Source organism: Rhinopithecus roxellana, chromosome 21, assembly GCF_007565055.1.
Source record: "Rhinopithecus roxellana isolate Shanxi Qingling chromosome 21, ASM756505v1, whole genome shotgun sequence".
NCBI classification, from domain to species: Eukaryota; Metazoa; Chordata; class Mammalia; order Primates; family Cercopithecidae; genus Rhinopithecus; species Rhinopithecus roxellana.
In genome coordinates, this window is record NC_044569.1 from 3,741,645 (window position 1) to 3,764,967 (window position 23,323).

General features: G+C 42.4%; 1 long non-coding RNA gene across 1 annotated transcript in view; it reads left to right on the top strand.

Moving 5' to 3' along the window:
* The first annotated feature begins 3,032 nt into the window (after positions 1-3,032).
* LOC115895469 overlaps positions 3,033-23,323 on the top strand; it is a 41,315-nt gene continuing 21,024 nt past the window's right edge. Inside the window, exons 1-2 of the long non-coding RNA XR_004055646.1 lie at positions 3,033-3,255; positions 3,926-4,008. This is a non-coding gene — a long non-coding RNA (uncharacterized LOC115895469). The remainder of the gene's footprint in view (positions 3,256-3,925; positions 4,009-23,323) is intronic.

The following is a 23,323-nucleotide window of genomic DNA, read 5'->3' on the forward strand; positions in this document are numbered from 1 at the left end:
TGCCAAAACAAATTTTTTAAAAGACAATTTTGTCCATTTTATGCTTGTTTTCTCTAAAGGAGAATCACCTGACCTCTTCATTATTTCTATTTTTGAGACAAGGTCTTGCTCCGTCACCCAGGCTGGAATGCAATGGCATGATCATAGTTAACTACAACCTCAAACTCCTGGGCTCAAGCGATCTCCCACTTCAGCCTCTTGAGTAGTTGAGACTACAGGCACACCCACACCTGGCTATTTTTTTTAATATATATTTTGTAAAGACAGGGTCTTGCTATGTTGCCCTGACTTGTCTTCAACTCCTGGCTTCAAGCGATTCTCCCTCTTTGACCTTCCAAAATATGGGGATTACAGGCATGAGCCACCATGCCTGGCCATTATTTTTATTTTTAAATTTTATAGGTACATAGTAAGTGTATATATTTATGTGGTATGTGAGATATTTTAATACACACCTGACCTCTTCATGTTGCCAATACCAAAAGGTCAAATCTGCTTCTATAATAAATTTGCTAGAAAGTAGTATTTAATAAATATGTGTTGAACATGATTTGTTGAAAGGTAGACTCTGTACTGAAAAGCTTTCAGAGCACAATAAACTATCCCAAGATGCCAAGTTATTCTAGGAACAAAAATAACTGTTTGTTGAGTGAATACATGATCTAAAGCATCAGCCAACTTTTTCTTTGCTTTTATGAGAAATTGAGGAATAATAACCTAGAAACTCTTTTGAAGCTTTTTCTTTTTGTTGTTGATGTTTTTTGTTTTGTTTTGTTTTTTGTTTTGAGACGGAGTCTTGCTCTGTCACCCAGGCTGGAGTGCAATGGCACAATCTCAGTTCACTGCAACCTCCGCCTCCTGGATTCAAGCAATTGTCCTGCCTCAGCCTCCCCAGTAGCTGGGACTACAGGCACCTGCCACCATGCCCGGCTAATTTTTTGTATTTTTAGTAGAGATGGGGTTTCACCATGTTTCAGTCTCCTGACCTCATGATCCGCCTGCCTTGGCCTCCCAAAGTGCTGGGATTACAGGCGTGAGCCACCATGCCTGGTCTGAAGCTTTGTTTTGATAATAAATGTATTGATTCATTTGAGCCATTATATTAGATTCTGCTAAGATAATAAAAATTCCATACTCTTCTACATCTTAAGAAGACTTTTGCAGAGCTTCAATATCTCTTAATTTTCATTTACATAAAAAAAGCCGAGCAACTATAATGTAGGTAACCTTTCCCTGTAAAGGTTCTTGCCCTCTTCTAGTTCAAACTTCTGCACGAGCTTGTTAGAAGTTTCGGTGATAGTCACCAAATTTGTCAATAGGATGGTGCTGTGTTTAATTAATAAATGTTTCCATTTAGGGATTAAACAAATTCTAGCTGTGAAAGAAGCCGTCTTGATAAAGCCAGGTAGTTCTGAATTAGGTTGGTAGATTGGGTTTATTATCTCACTAAAGCCTTCATTTAATCTGAAACTATACATCAGAGGTTTCAGATTGACAGCCTGGATCCAGCCCACAAACATGTTTTATTTGGCCTGTGCAGTGTTCTAACAAAATCTCTTGTTATCATTCAGAAATCAGAGATTTTGTGCAGCAATATAGATTTTCTAACTTGAAGATCTCACAATACAGCTTTGCTTCCCTGAGGCAACAGTTGGCCATCAGCCCTTTAGAAGGTCCTGGAGTTCTGCTATCCAGCTCGCCTCAGTCCTGACCTAGCCCCACCTGATTCGCTTTTTAATGAGCACCTGGCCCTGTAGACATTTGATTTCATGATTTTTTGGGACTGTGAATTTCTCTAAGGCCAGGTGGCTACTAGGGGGATAAATTGATCATCAGTGGAGGAGTAAGCTGCATGTATTTATCATAAAGGAACTTGGATCAAATAAGAAGTATTTGAGCCAGGTTAGAGAATAATATTTTGCATCCAGAGTATATATCAGTGAAATCATTTAAAACTGAATTTGGAGAGATAGGAGGAATAAGTTCTAGTGTTCTATGCCAGTGTAGATGACTATAGTTAACAATAATATATTAAATAGTTTCCAATAGCTAGAAGAAGGATACTGAATGTTCCCAGCACAAAGAAATGATAAATGTTTGAGATAATGGATATGTTAATTACCCTGATCTGATCAATATACAGTATATGTATTGAAACATCACTATGTACTCCATAAACGTGTACAATCATTACGTCAATTAAAACAATTTAAAAAAATCTAAAAAGCCAAAATGGGGGTAGGGGAAGAATAGCATTGCTGTATCTAAAATAATTAAATTGAAATAATATAAATGCAATGTATTTGTTCATTCATTGTTCATTGATTCACAAAATATTTATGGATTGAGTGTTTCTGGTTCACCATCATCTCTCCCTAGTTCCTCATGTATAATAAGCCTAATATAATAAGTGTTCTATATCTAATAAACTAACCCATATACATTCTGTGGATAAATAAATGAATGAATTGCATCCATATTATTTCATTGCTCTAGAAAATGAGATAACTTACTTCCTCAATTTTCCCCCTCCTAACAGCCCTCAAATTTCTATTTTAATTGATTTAAAATTTGTATCTAGGGTATTAGTAAAATTTTTCACACTTCATTAATGAAAAAAAGAATTAAAAAAAAACCAACCTGAAATATTAGACGTTTTACCTGTAATTAGGTCTGAACGGTCTAGTTCTCATAAAACAGAAAAAAACCCAAACTTGTGGAAGCAAGCAGCTTATGATCATGAAGAAGACTTCAACCTTCCAGTTTCTGAATGAAACTAGGGACAGTAATATTAGAAACCGGAGTGGACCCTTTGCCTGAGAAACATGTTCATCTCTTAGTAATTGGGACTAGAGAGCACGCAAAATATGCATCAATATAAAAATCAACTAACACAAATTCCAGGGTCACAAGCCCAAATAACAGTAAGATCTGTAAATATCAAGGAAAACATAGATTTAAATTTTCAGATCAGATTTATTCCTCCACTCATAGCTTATACATATTGTGGTCAGAAGCTGCAAGGAAGTCTGTGCTCTAATGAACTCTGCTCTGGGAGGCGAGGCTCTCATGAGAGAGAGGAGAGAGAGGGGGATGGGGGGTGGAGAGGATTGGGAGCACTTCAGAGAAAAGATCTGAGGGAAAATCCTGGGACTCTGCCACCCAGCTCCCTGTCCCCTGGGAGGAGCCATGGCAGATATTTGGGATGAGGCAGCATGCTGGTCCCTCAGCAGCATCCTTATCAAGTCAGCTGTGGTAAGTGATATTCTTGGTACTTGATGTTTTGCCAGAAGTTAGAATATTGCTTTTCTCTTCAATCTATACATGCTGCTTAGAAACCACTGGGTTTCTTGGCATGTCTATTTAGTATTACAGATATCCCAGTAAAAATTTTCAAACATCGTGTAACATGTATTATCAGTCCAGGCACGTGTAGGTATTTGGACTCACGGAGAAAGAGGAGTGTCATGAAAAAAGCATTGCATCAGCAATCAGGAGGCCTGGGGCCTAATTGTATCTTTGACACTAATGTGATTTTAGCAAGGGGGCTTAACTGCACGGAGGCACTGTCTTCTCTTCATGGCAGACCACCCCCCATCATTGCTGCTATCTCCATAAATCCTAAAGGAAAATAATACTCAGTCTATTCCAGAGCTGCAAGACTTACAATCTCCCGGTCAGGAATTTTAGGCTCTAATCCATATAAGAGATCCTGGTCTTTTAGCAGAAATAGAAATGTCCTCAAGTGGGGCACTCTGTTAGAGAATTTTTAAAAATAAATTGGAAAGTCATTGGTAATTTGTAGTAAGGAAAAAGACTTGTTTTACAAATCAAAATGCCAGAGTCCAAAACGAGCGAGAATTCCAGTTGCTGACTATGAATATCTGAATACAGCACTACTTTCTAATTGCTTCACTTACTACAGAGAGAAATAAAACCGTGAGACTGTGAAGTGTATAAAGGATTCTACCGCTCTCCCGGGGCTCGGAGACCCACAGATTGGAGAAAGTAAGTGAGTGCCTTTCTGACCATTGAATTCCTCACTCTCATTGCTAGTTAGAAAACTCTAAGGACTTTAATGGAACCGGTCTCTGCACGTCCTAAAAGAGTACTGAAACAGCTGGAGAGACAGCGCCACCTCGTGTCCACCTAAAAAAACTCCCTGGCAATCATCTTTGCGGAAATGGGCCCCAGTAACTTCCATGAAATAGGGCAAAGAAAATAAATCCATCAAAGCTGACTGGATAAGACAGAAATGCCAGCTGAAAGCGTTTTTGACTGTTGATGACTTCAAAAGCCAGGAAACTTAATCCTAGCCTTATGTTTCTTTCTCCGTGCCCAAAAGGCAGCCGAGCTCGTCACTAAACCAGGGGAGGTGAAGCAGGTCACTAAGTTTATAATGTAGTTCGTTACTGGCTTTCATTTTTTCTCTGCATCCTGGCAGCAGGATACAGGCAGCTTGTTATAACTTAGAGGGGCTCCTGGAAAGCCTGCTTGCTGGGTGTATTTCTGTAGGCGTGGGCTCACTGGGAATATTATGACCTCATGGAGTCACGAGTTTAATAGCATTTCTTCCACTTCATTCAGCACAGCACCAAGTTACAGTGACTCTGGCTGCAGCACATTGCAGACGCACATTGTTCCCTGCAGCATCATGTCTTCACGGTCCCATGTGGGTCCCAGCCACGCTGCCTGCTCTTGCACACATGAGCCATTCTCACACCTGCAGGCTCTCTGGCGGGGTCTTCTCCACCTCCTACATCCCTTGCTGGTTTGCACCTCTCTCTACCCGTTTTCTCTCCCCTATTCTCCTACCTCCCTCTTCCCGCGGCCTTTCCTTCTACTCTGTCATAATGACTATCATTTGCGGCACCTGCGATCTCTTTGCACATCATTTGCTACTTGAGATACTTCTGTTTCTGTCTTGCAGCTTAGGAGACTGTGGCCCCTGCAGTCGAACACAGTCAGGGGAGAGGAGTGCTCTGCTCTCCTCATGCCGCTTGCAGTCTCCTGAAGTTCCTGCCACCGAGGGAGCTTCACTAGCAGTTACACTCCTGACCACCTGATGCCCCTCCGGTTCCTCTTAGAAGAGGAGAGGAATGATTTCATCACATGGTAAGTTCCTAGAGATAACAGGGTTTGTGCAGCGCAGTCCCCAATGCCCTGCCCGCTCCAGGAGCGAGGCCACCCGCAGAGAGACTGCATCTGGTGCACCTGTTCCTATTCCTATCTGTACATTTCACAGGGCCACTCCGTCCCTGTGCTGCGGAGGAATGGGTGGGGGAGGCTGTCCAATCTGAAGACTCGGGTAGGGAAGCCCACCCCACAATTAGAAACCATGACCTCCACCATCAACCCGGTCAGTAATGAAGGTATTTTTCATCTCCCACCTCTCTTGCTGCAGACCTCTGGTGTGTTCTCTACTGGGACACCTTGAACTCTTAACACTTAGGAAAGCATTTTTTCTTCTTTTCTTTTTTTTTTTTTTTTTTTTTTTTTGAGACGGAGTCTCGCTCTGTCGCTGGGGCTGGAGTGCAGTGGCCGGATCTCAGCTCACTGCAAGCTCCGCTTCCCGGGTTTCCGCCATTCTCCTGCCTCAGCCTCCGGAGTAGCTGGGACTACAGGCGCCGGCCACCTCGCCCGGCTAGATTTTTTTTGTATTTTTTGGTAGAGACGGGGTTTCACCGTGTTAGCCCGGATGGTCTCGATCTCCTGACCTTGTGATCCGCCCGTCTCGGCCTCCCAAAGTGCTGGGATTACAGGCTTGAGCCACCGCGCCTGGCCCATTTTTTTTTTTTTTTCTAACACAGCAGAAATTCTAACTTCAGATGACTCATCCCCAAATGAGAGTTTTTTTTTCTTTTTTAGTTCAGAACCCATTTGCTGTGGTGTAGAGAATGTTCTGGCTGGCGATCAGAAGGTACGGGCTCTACATAGGGCTTGGAGCTTTCCAGCTTTGCAACTTTGAGCGAGAACCTGCTCTAGGCCTCGGTTTCCCCATCACGGCCTCTGCGATTCCAGGATCAAGAGATGGCCATTTAGAGGTACCAAGAAGAGGTAATGCTCACTTTTTAAGTCCTTCATCCAGTTGAAATGAGCTACTGCTTGTTTAACTTTTCCCTTTTTTTGGCAAAGTTAATGCTTTTTCCAGAGACAGCAAAGACATGGAGCATTTGTCTAGGACTCCCCCTTACCCTTGCCCTGCCCCCAGCCTCTATCACAGTTAAGAGCAAGACTCAGACCTTCTTTATTTGTTGTTACTCACCCTGAGCGTGGAGCTGCCATGATGTTAGATTTTTTTTTTTTTGAGTCCAAAATTGGTGATATTTGGATTAACAAGTTATTTTCCTTTTTGATTTGTAAATTTGTTCTAAAGTTACCCACTTTGAATCACATTAAGGTATGCATTTACTAATTTGGCTTTATTGAAAAGAATGACATAATGTGGATTGTGGCAAACTATGGAGCTTCAAGTCACCTAGGGGAAAGTAGAAGAGGCAGAAGGTCCATGGCCTCTGTTTTGCAGACAGGCAAGAATAGGAAATGAGAAAGGGATGCAGTTTATCCCCTCCCAACTGTAGCCTCACTCTTCACCTCAACCCCACTCTAGTTTTAAGATATTTTAGCACTATTTTAGGTATCATTTCCCTTGAAATAGTTACTTCTTCCTAAGACCTTGATACACTAAACGCTACTGATACCAGATACAATCTACATTCTGAGTGGCCACCACCGTATTTTCACCCCAAGTTCAAGTCCACCTCTTTTGCCACAGAAAAGAATGGGCTCTGTCCTGGACTTACGGGCAAGGGAAGAATTGGAGTGGAATGTGATTAATGGGATGCATGTTGGTTTTGATGCCATTCTAGAAAATTGACAGATATGGTCTCCTTTTTTCCTCCTTCTTTCTTTGGTGAATTCATTTCTCTTCTCTGGTTAATGCCATCTATATGCTGTTAATTCCAAAACTGGTATCTCCATCCTAGACATGTCTTCCAAGTTGCAAATACACACAAACACTATATATATATATATGCACACAATATATTTATAAATATATATACATATAATTATTGCCTCCATCAGGAGGAGGAAACATTTGGATGCCTGACAGGAATCTCAAAGTTAGTAAGCCCCAAACTAAGCTCCAGATATTTTCCTCCCAGGTCTGCTCTTTCCTAGCCTTCTTCATCTTTCATCTCAAAAAGCAGCTTCTTTCTGGCAGCGTGGGCCAAACCTTGGAGCCGTCTTTGACTGCTCTCTCTCATCCCATGTCTGATCTGTCACCAAATTCGGTCATCTCCACCTTCCAATTATACACAGGTTTTGATCATTTTCTTTACTTTCCCTACTGCTACATTGGTCTCAGCTGTCCACATCTCTTGCATGGACATCTACAGTAGCCCCCAGCCAGCCTCCCTTGCTCTCTCCAATCCCTCTCAGCCCAGCAGCTTACATGATCCTGTTAAAACACATCAGATCAAAGCACTCTGCTGAAAACCTTTCTGATGGCTGTCTATGTCATTCAGAGTAACATCTACTACATTGCACTCTTAGCTGCCTCTATTTCCTCTCTGCTCTCATCTTCTCATTCTGTTTCTGCTGCATTAATCTCCACTTTTCTTTATGCTAGGCATGCTCTCGCCCCGCATCTGTGCACTGACTGGGTCCTCTGCATGGAAGCTCTTTCCCTGGAGTCCATGTGGCTCACCCCCCACCTCCTGTAGCTCTTTGCTCCAATGCGTGGCCCTCCTCTAGTTGTTCTTCTAAAATCGCACCCCTCGCCACCAGTTGTGTCCTTGCCACTATCTCTGCTTTATACCCTTTGCATTTATTACTGTTTAATATACTCTGTATGCTACTTACTTATACTGTTTTATCCAGAAGAAGGCAAGCTCTGACAGGATGGGGTTGTTCCCAACTATGTTCCCAGCAAGTAGATCCAGGTGCTCAGTGAACATTTGTTCAGCAATGGCAGGTGGGCTTGTGATGGGGTTGGGGAGGAGGAAGGAGACTCACTGGAGCATCCTCCAATGGGAGTTAACTCAAAACAGGACCATGTTCAGAAATCAGAAATGATATTACTAGAGGTTTATTTTCTGCTTAGAGTTATTATTTAACTTCATTTGATTGAACAGACATTTATTGAGTAACCGCCTTGCTGGAGTGCTGGAGGCTGAGGGTACAATGGGCTCCGTTCTTGTGTAGAGTAAGACTGAGGTAATAAATTCACCTATAAATAGATCCTTCAGTGTAAAGCAGCGTGGGCAGTGCCGAAGCACTCCATCCAGGGTCAACACTTCCTCCTGGTCTCTTCAATCACTTTCTCCTTTGAATGTTTACCAGCTTGTGGAGGAGAGTATATCTGAACTGGCAGGGATGGAAGGGAGAAACCGTATGTATTTACTCAATAAGCACCTCATGGATAAGAACCCTTAGGAAAGGTAATTGAGGACAATCATTGCCATATAATACTTTGATGGCCTGATCCCCTATATTAAGAACTTATTGTTTACTTTGAATAAATTTTAGAAACTTTCAGTGCCTAGTAACTTCTCTCTGCAAAGGGAAATTAATGCATGCTTCCTTCCATGAGAGGAGCAGTTTAGGGTGTGACTGGGTGAGCCCATCTTCACCTTGATTCCCGCGGTAACCTGCAGCTCGCCCCTGCTCTGTCGCAGCATCATTTTGGGGTGTGGTTAGTAATTTGTTGATTCTGTCCTCTCTGGGAGCCTGAATTCCTTCTTTAGTGGTTGGCTGGGCACACTGTGGACAGGGAAACTTCCTGAGCAAAACCAGAAGTATTTCTGTGACTTGGGTGTTTGAAATCAAGACAGTGCTTTGTTGAGAATGAAACGTCCTCTTTGGGATTGAGTCTGCTTTTCTCAAGGGTTACTTGGAGCTCAAATGCTTAACCATCCTTCCTCCAGGTGCCAGAGATAATTTTTCCAGGAAGACTTTCCTGGCATTTCTTCCCCACCCCCCACAGTCTGGATCAAATTCTCTCCTTTGTGTGCCTCTGGCACCCCAAATTTCCTTTATTCTAGCCCATCCAGTGTCAGACCAAACTTTCAGATGGAGCACAGTCCTCAGTACAGATAGAAGTCTGCCCAAGGCTTCTGACACCAGCCATAGTTTGGGGGTCTTTGGGGGCACCCCCACTTTAGACCAGCTGGGTGCAAATTTAGGGGTCTCCATCCCTCAAGGTACCCCCAGGTTTGATGATTCACTGGAGAGACTCACAGAACTCTCTGAAAACACTGTATTTAACCAGGAAGAAGTCTGGGAGGTTTCCAAACTCGAAGCTTCCAGTGTCCTCAGGGATGTGTTACCTTCCCAGCAATCAGTGACAACGCACAGAGAGTATTGCCAAGCAGGGAAGATCTCGCAAGCTCAGCTTCCAGAGTGTTAACTGAGGCTTCATTACATACACTGATTGATTCAATCATCGGCAGGCAGCTGAACTCGGTCTCCAGGCCTCATCCTCTCCCTGAAGGTCAGGCTGATATCTTAAGACTCGGGCACCAACCTTCTAATCATACTGTTGGCCTTTTTGGCATGGCCAGCCCCAGTCTTGAGTCATCTTTTTAGTGTTAGCTGCAGGTGTGGTCTGAGGGGTGCACCATGAATAACAAACATTCCAATCACTCAGGAATCCCAAGGGTTTAGAGGTTAGCCCCCAGTATCTGAGGTCACAGTCCAGCCAGACTCTTTATTCCACACAGTCCCTCTCACACTGTATTAGCTGCATTTTTATCTGTCTCTCTAATTAACCTCTTGAGGGCAGGGAATGTGCTACCTTGTTCATCATAGTCTTTGTATTTAACACAATGTAGATACAAAAAATAGCCATATGAATGTGAAAGAAAAGCAATTATTAGACAGATTTTATTCTGGCATTTATTTTAAACCATTACCATTAGGGAATTGTTCAAATCCTAAGGCAAGTATAGTTAAGGCAACTGTCCTTGTCTGGATTTTCTTTGTGTCTTATTTGGTTCCCTTTAGCCTACTGATTTTCTCCTAGATCTTGAGGTGGTCCACTCCTCACACTGATCCAAGCCACTTCCAGTCAAAATAACTAACTGTTTTCTTATACTGATATCAATATGCAGAAAGACTGTTAGTGTGGAGATTAACAAAACCTCCATCAACTGTATTTACGTAGCTGTAGCTCTTAGCTACTGCACAGATCCTTGCAAAGGCTGGAACAATCAGTTTCCTTTCTTAAATGCTCACTCTACAAGAAACTCTTTGCTTTATTTATTTTAATTCTTTTTGCTGCTATGGTATAGCTAAAGTAGGGTGACATGTGGCAGGGAGGTTTCAACAGCTATAACTTCCACTGAAACGAAAGCTACTTCCAGGCTACATTATAGTCACTTTTCTAAGGCAAAAGCTTTTCCCCATCTTTATGAGTCAAAGTACCTTTGTTCTGTGATTACCTTTTATGCTGCATTGTTAAATGTCTCCCTGGCTACCCAAAACACCCCTTCCCACTGGCTATGGTAGTCTATAATTCTAGCTTTAACCATTTCATGCCAATGACTGTGTAGACTATACACTGAGGATAATGGTAGAAAATGGGGGCAAAGGGGAATTGGGCTATGGATAGAAAACCATCCCTCTGGCCAGGTGCAGTGGCTCACGCCTGTAATCCCAGCACTTTGGGAGGCCGAGGCAGGTGGATCACAAGGTCAGGAGATTGAGACCATCCTGGCTAACACGGTGAAAGCCCATCTCTACTAAAAATACAAAAGATTAGCCGGGCGTGGTGGCATGCACCTGTAATCCCACCTACTCAGGAGGCTGAGACAGGATAATCACTTGAACCCGGGAGGCGGAGGTTGCAGTGAGCCGAGATCGCACCACTGCCCTCCAGCCTGGGTGACAGAGTGAGACTCTGTCTCGAAAATAAAATAAAATAAAATAAAATAATAAAATCTATCCCTCTGAGGGGGCTCTAGCAAGGAAAGAAGAATAGCTGCCAGCCATGAATAGAAGGCGACTTTCCTGCTCCAGCAGGGGCTACTGGCGTGTTCCCTGATAAGAGTTCCATGATGCCAACTGTGAAGTGGCATTTGCTTGCCAGCTGCAGAGCATGCATTCTTCCTGGACTTCAGCTTGCCCCTGAGTCTAGGAGACATTTGAGGAATGGGTGGTGGGGAGAGGCAGGTGCTTTGTTGGGATAAAAGGAAAGCATTTAACTAGTGTTGACCTCATCTCAGGCTCCAATGCAAAGCAGCATCCGCGGGAAGAGTGAACACAGCTTAAGGATAGCTTAAGTATTCCATATCCTTTCCAGAAATTTTAGAAAATAAAGATAAGCAAAAGATGTTCTTATCCTTATATAACACTATAAAATATATGAAAGGGACCTGGGCTCTATCCAAGGTCATCAAATGTTCAAAGTCCAACTCCTGGAGAACCCGTGATGTGAGGGACCACGCTGATCCTTTTCTTCTTTTCACTTCTCTTTCTCTTCCCGTCCCCTTTGATACAGAACAATGCGAATATTGAGACAATGGGTCAGGCTATATGGCTTTTACAGGGCACGCGCTGCTGGCTTGTGGTGTGCCACCTGAAGGGATGACAATTCTGTGACAGGCAGGGCTGAGGGGAGCCCAGGTCCCGGGCCAGATCCAACCCCTGGTGGAAACGCGCACTTGCTATTGTGTGTGTGTGTGGAGTAACAGTGACATCCTGTGGCCAGTCTGGTTGATCTAAGTGGCTCCTTTATAGATAAAGAAGACCGTTTTGTCTGCACTGAAAGGTGTGCATGCACTGGCTCCTCCTTTAGACAATGCACAAAAGAGGCAGTGCAGAATCGCTACCGCGAGCCTTCCAGCAGCTCCTTTTCAGCAGCTGTCTCTGACTTAGGTGGGGGAGATTCTTGGGACTGAGATGATGTCTCTTTCTACGCTTGATCAGTTTAAATGTTACCATTTGAGTGTGAAGTGAGCCATAATAATAACCGGGAGGACAGTGTGAGAAAATAGTGATAGGGAAGAGAAGACATCCCTGTGGATTAATGCAGAATATAATCTGTTACTTTAAAATGCCTAAGTTGCTTGACATTTAGCATTTAATATTTATAATTTTTGGATTAAATAACTTCATTTTGACCTTATTTAAAGCAGAGGAGGGAGGGGTTGGAGAAGAAAACAACTCTGGTCTGAAGTTGTTCTACTTGCTTACATAACCTGCAAACTATGTGCTTGGCTGGGCTTCTCAGGGGCTGGGGAGTTTTGTGATTCCAAATCTCTAATGTGTAACCTCCCATAGTGTTAAATGGAGGTGAGGAGGAACCCCACTGTCGCCTGGCTTGGCCGTGATGAATGAACCCTCTCAGGCCTGTTCTCCGTGGGGACATCCAGCACCACACCCTGAATCTTCTTGTTTCTATCAAAAAGATGCCATTGCTCCCAAAACGTGCCTCAACCTGGCTCATTCCTGGGTGTTCCCAGGGCTGCTGCTTAGGGAATAAACGCAAAGGCAGCTTGGAAGTCAAGGATTCATGCTAGGGAGTTACACACACTTGGGTTCTAATTCCACCTCACTGCTTGCTAGCTCTGTGACATTGGGCAAATGCATTAACTGCTTGGAGTTTCACTTTCGGCAACTGCAGGACGGGGTCCATAATAAGTGCTTTTTTCTTGGGATGTTGTAATGCATTTTAAATACATGCAACAATGTAGGCTACCTTGCCTGGGGCCCAGCTGGAACTCACACAGCTGAGCTTCTGCTACTGCTACTGTTATGGACAGGCTGGTGTCCAGGGCTGAAGACTAAGTGGGAGGAAGCCTCTCTGTCCCCTCTTCATTGACAATCAGCAATAAGATCTCTGTAGTTGCCTGTTGAAGCAGATTTGGGTTGAGGGCATAAGAGAAGGCAGAAGTACATGTGTGTTGTGTTGTGTGTGTGTTTTGTGTGTGTGCTCTGTGTGTTGTATGTGTTTTTTGTGTGTTGTATGTATTTTTTGTGGTTTGTGTGTGTTGTGTGTGTGTGTTGTGTTTTTTGTGCATTGTGTGTGTTTGTGTCGTGTATTTGTGTGTGTGCTGTGTGTTTTGTGTTTTTTATGTTGTGTGTGTAGTATGTGTGTATTTTGTGTTGTTTGTTTTTTTGTGTTGTGGGTATGTGTGTGTTGTATGTGTGTGTGTGTTGTATGTGTGTTTTGTGTGTTGTATGTGTGTGTTTGTGTGTTTTGCGTTGTATGTTTTCTGGTTTTGTGGCTGTGTGTGTTGCATGTGTTTTTTGTGTTGTATGTGTTATTTTTTGTGTGTTGTGTTGTATGTGTGTGTGTTGTATGTGTGTGTGTTGTATGTGTTTGTGTGTGTTGTATGTATGTTTGTTGTGTTTTTGTGTGTTTGTGTGTTGTGTATGTGTGTTTGTGTGTGTTGTATGTGTTTTTTGTGTGTTGTTTGTATTGTGTATTTGTGTGTTGTGTGTGTGTTGTATGTGTGTGTGTTGTATGTGTGTGTGTGTTGTATTTGTGTGTTTTTGTGTTGTGGCTATGTGTGTGTTGCATATGTGTTTTTTGTGTGTTGTGTGTATTGTATGTGTGTGTTGTATGTGTGTTTGTGTGTGGTATGTGTGTGTGTGTTGTTTTGTGTGTGTGTTGTATGCGTGTGTTTTTGTGTGTTTGTGTGTGTGTTGTGTGTTGTATGTGTGTTTTTTGTGTGTTGTGTTTGTGTGTGTTGTCTGTGTGTGTGTGTTGTATGTGTTTTTTGTGTGTTGTGTTTGTGTTGTGTGTGTGTTTGTGTTTTTTTGTGTGTTGTGTTTGTGTGTGTGTTTTGTATGTGTGTGTGTGTGTGTGTGTTGTGTGTGTGCTGTGTGTGTACTTATTGGCCCATTCTTGCTGAAGTTCAGCATGAGCATGTTGCCTCAGGTGGGTCAGATGTAAGGGCTACCCAGAGGTGATCTATAACACTTCGGATAGGAAAGAAGACATAAAAGAGGGAAGGAGTAGGAGTAAGGTAGCCAGGAAAATGCCAATAAAGGAAGGAAATGTAGGGAATTAGTGGAAATAAGGCTTTCAGCATTGAGAATTCTCCCAAGCCATTTTAAAGTTCTCCAAAATCATGATAACTTAATTCTTGTGTCAATAAGGGTTTCACACACTTTTTGTCTAATGGCAGAAAAAAGGACAAGGCAAAAGACTCCTTCCACAGGGCATACATTTTGCGTTTTGAGTTCTTGGGTGACTTAAGTGAGAGTATTAAAGGGATGGCTTGTAGCTGACCCACTCTCCTTCTAGTTGATCAGCCAACTGTGTGGAAGAAATGTGATGATTTTTCAGTCTCCCTTAAGAGCACACAGCCTGTTTCCTAAGCTTCTCCTCCGCTCTTGTCCTCCTCTCCCTCTGTCTTTCTTAGCGGCTCCCAAATTTTGGGATGACTCTTGGCCTACACAGATGGCGTTTACTGACTTTGTCTCAAAACCTTTCTTGCCTTCCAATTCTGTCATAAGTTTCTTTATGCCTTATGGCAGACGCCCTGTTTTACAAGTTTCTACTTGTGCTTGTGGCAGATGGATTTCTCACCATCTTTTCCCTGGCTGGAAAAGATAATGAATATGTTTGAGGATAGGTTCTTTGGGGTGTCAATAATAATAATAACGGGAAAATGTCATTGTACCTATTGGAGACAGACTATGAAATTACTATACTTGGGATCCCCAGGGAAAAGAAAAAACAAGAGTTGAAATCCTCAGAAGGTATTTGAGAGGCATCTTGGCTTGAAGACTTGACTGCTGTGACTTGGGAAAGCAGAGAAATAAAGCAAACCAAGTTTTTCACTTGCTTGGCTGGAGGTTTGTTTATCCTGATCATGTGAAGCCTGAGCCAGCAATTCCAATGATTTTAACTGCCCCTCAATGCTTCTCTGCATTTGGGCAGGGAAAGTATTAGAATGGGCCAGTTAGCTCCTATGACAGGTGCAGGACACAGATTTCTCTTGGGAAACCAAAGCTTGAGGTTCCTGATAATATGAATAACAAAGCTAATTACACTTCAAATTATGTATGAAAACACATCAAACTCAGTTTTATACACTAATAGTTATACCTTTAAGTATACGGCCCAGAAGAGTAGAGCAGTTCCAGCAAGTGCTTTGTGTAATCAGTTAATGCCCATATGGAAAGCTCCAGGGCAGCCCAGGGATGATGCGGGCACATTCCAGTTGGCGTCTTTCCTCTGTATCCTGCTTTCCGCTCTCTTCTTTCCCTGCTCCTTCCCACACTACTTCTTCCCAGTTTAATAAAAAGAGAGGCGGCTGAAGAGGTGCTGATGGGCAGGTGGCTCTGAAGACATTCCATCCCCTCCATCTTGTGTCTTTGTCTCTGCAAAGATGGAGCTGACATTAAAGGTGATCAAAGTATTCCCTTCTCCTGCTGGGCCCAAGTGCGTTGTGTTCTGACTTGTCTCTTGAGTGTAAGCCGGGGTGCTTTTGGTTCCAAGGGACAGAAACCCCCATTCCCACTGGATTAAACAATAAAACACAATTTTTGGCTCCCATATTTGCATAGTCTATAAGTAGGGTGTCTTCAGGGTGTCTCCAATGCTCCAATAGCATAAACCAGGACCCAGCCTCTTTCTTTCTCTCTGTTCCACCTTTTACATTATCAGCTTCATCTTAGGACTAGATCCTTTCATAGTCACAGAATAGCTGCCAATGCCATTGGTGTGGCAATGTAACTCATTTTCCATGAAGAGACAGAGAGAGAAAACGCAAGTGAGCTTTTGTGTGTGTGTGTTGGGGGCGGGGGATTGGGGGCGGGAAGAGATGTCTCAAGACCATGAAAATAAACCCCAGGCATTTTTTTGTTGAATTAACTTAAGTTCTATATCTCAACTAATTGCTAAATTGGATGTCTAGGGAGTGTCGGGTGCTAATTGGCTTATGCCAACAAGACCTACCCCTGGAGCTGGAGGAGAAAGCAGGTGGGTAGAGGAGAGGTGACTCAAATAACATGCTGCTACTCAACATGGAAGAGATGCCCATTACTTGTTCTTATTCTTTCTAAATAAACTCTACTTCATCTTCATGATCCACGGTGATAACCCATTGATCTGTCAAGTACATAATACTAGGATAGGCAGGTATTGGCTTTATGAAATCAGTAATCTGTATTGTTGGTTATTTGAATTGTATCCACAGAGCCTCCACAACTGTCTCCATTCAGGGCAGTTGTGTGCCTGGACATCTTTGGTACTGTTTATGGGTAGGGTCTCAGTAACTTAGCAAAGGATCAAAGATAGTGCTTTTCTTTTTCACCTAACTGTGGTAACGTTTTCCTGGAACAGAACTGACACCCTAAGAGTGAAGCTTATTGGAATCTGGTAGGTTGATAAAGGTATATATGCCAAGTGTTGGAAGTTTGAGTTAGAGAAATTTATTCTGTTCTGGAGTATCTGCTTGAGATATGGACCACTGGCAGAGCAAAGCTGCCTCTTTAGATACTGTGCTTCTCTGGGTTGAGATGGATATTTTATCAATTCCTTTCTCTCTTTCCCCTTCTGGTACTTTATTTTGTACCAGGAAAGAGAAGGAAATCAATCCACTAGCACATCTGTGTTTAAATAGGTTTGGTTGTGAAACTTACAAGTGAACCAGGGACTGTATCTACTTCCTGCTGGAAAGCACAGAGGATGAGAAGAATTCTAGGACCAAAGCAAAAATAATATACAGATTCTCATTATTAAGTGCTTACACCGGTTTACTAATGAAGCAAGTGAGAAGTATCAGGTTAAATTCCCACTATCACGTGGCAGTGGTGGTAGGTTTGTCAAATGCTAATGATGTTAACTGCTTGGTTTTCTGATGGAGAGGTGAATGCCAGCTCCTACCTGCTGCTTTAAGATATTCTAGCATTCCCTAGCAGTGAAAGAGTTTGAAATGGCTATCACTGAATTATGATCATCATTTTTAATTTTCTGCACTAATGAAAATTGAGATGAGAAGCAAGACCTGAGCATGAGTTTTTCCACCTGGAGAGCAAGAAGAGACCTTGGGAGAGTAGTGGTCACCACAGCTGCAGGTTCAAGTCCTCTTCATGCAACTTCTAGGAGCTCCAGGGCTTATGCTCTAGTGCAGAGCAGGTAATTGGGGTTCCTGAGGGCCTGAGGGATGCCAGACTTGTTCACATCTTACAAGTGAAGAATAATTCATTCGCTCCTTCTCCTTAAAGAAGCAGATTAACTTGGGTCTGGGCCTCTTAGTTCTTGATGTACTAATTTGTTCTTCAAATGTTTGGATTACCCGCTCAAGTGACTTAACACTTAGAAAATTTCTCTTGCCAAACAACCTCTCTTTGTTTTACACATGGCTTCTATAGCTATATTAATATATTGACTCACTTGTGCTAACCTGATGCAAGTCTGTTTCCTTAAGGTGAGTTTGCCTATCTCTGCTCTTATATGTGCCTGATCGTTTTCATAGTCAAAATATCAGAAGGCGATCTTCTAAGATCTTTTTAGGGTGCACCTTATTTTTGACTTTCCTATCTGTCCTTAACCACTGTGCTTTTCCTTTCTGGTTTCCATTGTATCACTTCTTCTTGGCTCCCCTTGAAATCTTCTCGATCAGCCTCACCTCCACAACTCAGTTATTGAGTCAATCAACTGAATGCCTCTTCTTCAGGTGTCTGCTCCAAGCCTTCTCCGTGTCAGATAGGGCTGATGTCATTTGGGAAATTCCTCCTATAACAAGACTTCCCTGGAGAACCCTGGCAGATAAGGGAGAAGCTGAGGCCGCCAGTCTCCTGCAGGTGTTTCCTGCTTTCTCCTGCATGGCTTGGAATTCTTTTCACCTGTTCTCTCACCCCCTACAATAGTCCCTCTCCCCGACCTTGGTCATCCTTCGTGTTTACCTCTGTTTTGCAGGTTTGCTTCTCACAGACCAGCATTATGTGTGCCTGTGAGAAAACCACAAAACTTCTCCCTCAGAAGCCTCTCTCTGGGCACCAGCCTGACCATGCTGGTGGGGTTAGGGATGAATGGTACTAGAATATGTCATCTTGAAATGTGCCACTTTGGTATAAGGATTATTTTGAGTTAAAGAAAATTGAGAACCTGCAGACCCAGGAAAAGTTCTTTACCTCCACCTGTCTAAAAATAAAGATTTTCCCCCCACCCGTTTTTTAAAGGAAATTTATATTTATAAAGAAAATTTCCCATGAGTAACAATGTCTCTGTATGGGGAAGAGTGCTACTTCCAAGACCTCTCTCATCACCTGGGAGATTCTTATCTGCATGACAAGATGACTCTTACTTACCATTTCCTCCTCTCCCCTTCCCGAAACTTGTCTCCCTGCCCAGAAGCCCCAAATCCCTTTGTTTGACTTATGATGGTATGTCAGCTTCAAACATCTATAAGCTTCAATCAACTGGCCATCTCCTTTAGTCCTATTTCTTTGTGAAATTCCCACGCTCGCTTGTTCATGTACATAATTAAACTGTTTTTCCTCTTGTGAATGTCTCTTATCGGTTTGATTCTTGGAACCAAGCCATTGAACCTAGGAGACTAGAAGGAAAAAGGTTTTTTCTCCCCTACAGTGGCCATGACAATTCATTCTGAGCTGGCATTCTTGACGATGTCAATCTTATAAGTATATTATAAATATTTTGTCTCTAGTTGTCTTTCAAAAACTTTATTTCATGTGTATGTGACTGGGACTCCCAACCTTGAAACTGACCTAAGTTTGTATTAAGACTTCAAGTGTTACTGTCATCTCAAGTCTCCTTGCATGCTATCTCTACCTCAAAAGGGGGTCATAGTGAGCATCCCATTGGAGGAGCTCAAGCTTCCATAAGATTCCATCCTAGATACCACAGCCCTTAAAGGCCAGTAGCTCCCTCTCAGCCTATCAGTCACTTTCTTCTCCATTGTCAAAAAGGTAGTAACAAGACTAAGTGCATTCGCCAGGCTTTTCTCTTCTGTTTAAGTTGGTCTGTGTCTTTATTCCAGCTCGGTAAAAGGAGTGTTGGAAATGTATTAGGAGGAGATGTGAAATGTAATTCTGCTAAGGCTAGAGAAATCCTGACTGAGCTGTAGCAAGAAAACAGCTTGTTAAACACCAGCTGAGGCAGAAGGTTTCGTCTCATTGGAACTCTACTTATTCAATGCTTGAACAGCTCTTAGAACAGCAGGAACCTGGGAGTGTCTCTGTATACAAAAGGCAAGCATGGTAGATGCTAAACTGGCATTCATTTATTGGGATCCATTTTGGGTACTTTTCCTATTTCTCTCCTGGGAAGACATTGTTGGTGGCATCTTTGAGTTAGATACAGTCATATTGCAGACACTTACATCTCTTACTTGGAAGAAAGGCTGGATTTGAAAATAAAGTTGATATTCCTGTCATAGCACTAACAAAAGATATTCTCACCAAAAAAAGGAGTTTTTTGGTTTTCTTTTTAGTTTTTTAGACTGAGAAAAATGTTACATGTATTTGATCCGCATTTCAAAAGGTGGAGTGCAACCACAGGTTGCATATATCAGTCATTGGAAGACTATCGTAGTCAACAAATTAATACAGACCAAGTCTACCTCCTCTACATTTTGTTCTTCTTGTGCATGTTATTGATTGATGTACCTCAGGGAGAAGATTCTTCTGACTCAGACACTAAGCAAGTACCTAAAGAAAATATCAGCTTTAACAGGGACTCAAGGAAATAGCAGCAGCAGCGAAAAATCGCTAATCTTTCATTTATAAGAGCTACTGAACATCTGGAAAGCATGCGGCTTCTTTAACCCCCAGAGTGCAGGAACAAATGAGCACCAAAGGGCAGCCCATGCTAATGTGGTGCCATTAATTTGAATACAATAGAGGGCCTATAACAAACACCTTCAGAGCCATCTGGGTGTTCCTGTACACCTTGCACCGGTCCTTGGGGGCACTGGAGGCACAGCTTAATGGGAGAAGAAAATCTCTGGAGATTGAAGAACAGTGAAGACATCTTTCAAGAGCAGTAGTAAGTTAAAAAAAATATAATAATCAGAATGAAAAAAATCAAGCTATTCATAGGAAAAATAGGTTTTAAATGATTCATGGGGGTGTTGACTGAAATTAATATTTATGTCTCTCCCTCACCCAGCATTGAAAGCATTTTTAGCCAAATGTCAGTGTGTTTGTGAAAGTGTAGGAGAGACAACGTATCAGGAATAACTACTGTGAAGTTCATACTGGGGGGAGAATATAGGCCTGACATGTAGTTGAAATGGTGCAACTTTTTCTATCACCTTTCCATGGGGCACACCATCTGAAGAATGTTTAACTCAATTTAAAAAATACAAGCGTGGAGATTATAATATTTATTCTCTTTTGCTCCTATCCACGTTCTCATGGGAAAATGTAAACATGCTGTGGAGTTGCTTTGTATAGAAGCCTGGGACAAACGATCAATTCAAGAATTAATGTTGTCATGCAGCAGTTGGAGCAGCCACTCCAAGTTTAGAAATAGGGACATATTTCTAAACATGTCCTTTCCTACCATCCGAAAAGATTTCCCACCACCTCCTTAGAGCAGAGAGTGCACCCTGGCAGCCAGGGACCAGATCTAGCTCATGGACTAGAACTGTTGGCTCACACAAGGTTTTAAACATTTTTTGAAGGAGTTACCAACATGGACAAAAATATCCAGACTTTTGATTTCTTTTAAAAACTGGAAAAATATGGCAATGATGGTACCCACAATTTGACACAGCAAGAGACAGTTGGAGTGGAGACTGGCTGGGACCTGAGGACATGGCATGATCTCTCTTGCTGTGACACTCATTTACATTTGTTTGTAGGCATTTGAGTTTATAGGAAGCCACTGAAGATGTTTTTCTAAAACTTTGAGTAGCACACTGTATTAGTCAGGGTCCTCCAGGGAAACAGAACAAATATATATATATATATATATATATATATTTATGACATTAAACAGAACCAATATATATAACATATATACATATATACACATATAAAATACATATGCATGTATTTTGTATGTATATATATAATAAATCCTTATATATAAAAATAAATATGTATTATAAGGAATTGGTTCATGCAATTATGGAAGCTGAGAAATCTAGATCTGGAAGAGCCCATGGTATAGTTCCAACCCAAGTCTGAAGGCCTGATAGTCACAAGAGCCAATGGTCTAAATTCTGTCCAATCTGAAGGCAGAAGATTGATCTCCTAGCTCTATGACAGTTACTTAGAGAAAAAGAATTCTTTTTTTTTTTTTTGACAGTCTTGCTCTGTCACCCAGGCTGGAGTGCAGTGACATGATATTGGCTTACTGCAGCCTCCGCCTCCTGGGTTCAAGCAATTATCCTGCCTCAGACTCCTGAGTAGCTGGGACTACAGGCATGCACCACCATGTCCCATTAATTTTTTTATTTTTAGTAGAAACGGGGTTTCACCATGTTGGCCAGGATGGTCTCAATCTCTTGACCTCGTGATCTGTCTGCCTTGGCCTCCCAAAGTGCTGGGATTACAGGTGTGAGCCACCGCACCCAGCCAAAGAATTATTTCTTAGCCTTTTGTTCAACTCAAGTCTTGAACGGATTTGATGAACCCACCACATTAGAGAGGACAGTCCGTTTTACTCAGTCCACTAACTCAAACATTAATCTCATCCGGACACTCTCACAGACACACCCCCATTTAGCCAAATGTCTGGGTATCCCATGACCCAGTCTAGTTGACATAAAATTAACCATCACATTCACCTAATAACTGTTTAGCTTAAATGAGTTCAGGGAAGGCGTCCTACATGGCTTTTACCTAAAACCCTGACAAGACCACTTGGTTAGGAATGCCTCTTAAGTCACAGGCATCTGGTATGAAGCAAGAGAGCTGGAGAAAAAGTTTCAAACAATAAGGCGGATCCCAGAAAAAAGAAACAACTATTAATTTCTCTGATGGTTTGAATATGTCCCACAGAATTCATGTGTTTGAAATGTAATCCTTATTGCAACAGTGTTGGGAAGTGGCACCTTTAAGAGGTGATTAGATCATGAGGGTTCTACCCTCACAAACGGATTGATTTCATTTTTGTGGGAGTGGGTCCATTATCTCAAAAGTGGGTTTGTTATTAAAGTGAGTTGGCTCTCTCTTGCTCTCTCTCTCAAGCCCTCTTGCCATGTGCTACCTTTTGCCATGTTATGAGGGAGCAAGAAGGTCCTAACCAGATGCAGCCCCTTGAACTGGGACTTCCCAGGCTCTAGAACTGTGAGTCAAATAAACTTCTACTGTTTGTGTATTACCCAGTCTGTAGCATTCTATTAGAGCAGCACAAAACAGACTAAAACAATTTATTTCTCAAAGTTCTGTTCACTTTTGATGTCATAAATAGCTATGAAATAGGTGTGAAAATCTACCTATAACTGTGAAATTGGGATGTCCACACAGTGAGAATGGTTATTTCAGAAGCTTGTAATTCCATACTCAATGGGATCCTGGGTAATTAATTAACTGGATGTGGGAGACTTGCCCAGGATCTGGGTGCAGATTCTGAAGGTAGCACCACCCAGAAGTTTCCCACGCAAACCCCGGTGAAAGTGCAAGGCTGCCCTTTTGGGACATGTCATTATCCATATTGGCTGATGCCCCTTGGGTGTTGGTAGTTACGAAGGGGCAAAGCATACCAGCTGGTACTTAAAAACAGTGAAAATCACAGTCAGTATATTGTTCCAACATCTTAAAGATGGTGAAAACAATTTTAACTCAAAGGCAAATTTAAGGTCACAGGTAGCAGCCCCAGTCTCCACTCACTGTGAATGAGTTGGGAGCAGATGCACCGGTTAAAGTAATTACTTTTCATGGAAAGTTTTAAAAAGAGGTAGCCACATACAACATGCTGTCTACCTCATGAGACATCAGAATAATAACATATTTTAGTTTAGTTCTTTTGGTGGACTTTCGTTTAGATATAACCATTGACAGTTTCTTTTTCTTCCTTTTATAAGAAATATTTAAAATGAATGACCACTTGGTGGCTGATTTCCATCAGTGTTATTCTGTCATTTGACACATATCTTAAATCTCTGCCCCATTGGCTTTTGCTCAGTGTTCCTGCCTGCTCAGCCCCCACCTGGGCTGTGGGCGTGCCTAGCAGGGCTGAGACAGAACCAGAACAGCCTTTCCACTGTCTCTCAATAAGAACTCCCTCTCTGGGGCCCTTGCCTACCCCCTGCCCTTCAAAAGGGAAAGTGAACCTGTCCAGTGGGCGTGAGTGGTCATGAATTAAGCGGTGCCAAGTGCTCTGCTCTCCACCGGGAGCAAAGTTCTCTGCCTCGTAGCATTCCTGGCCATCTGGGCTGGGAGATGG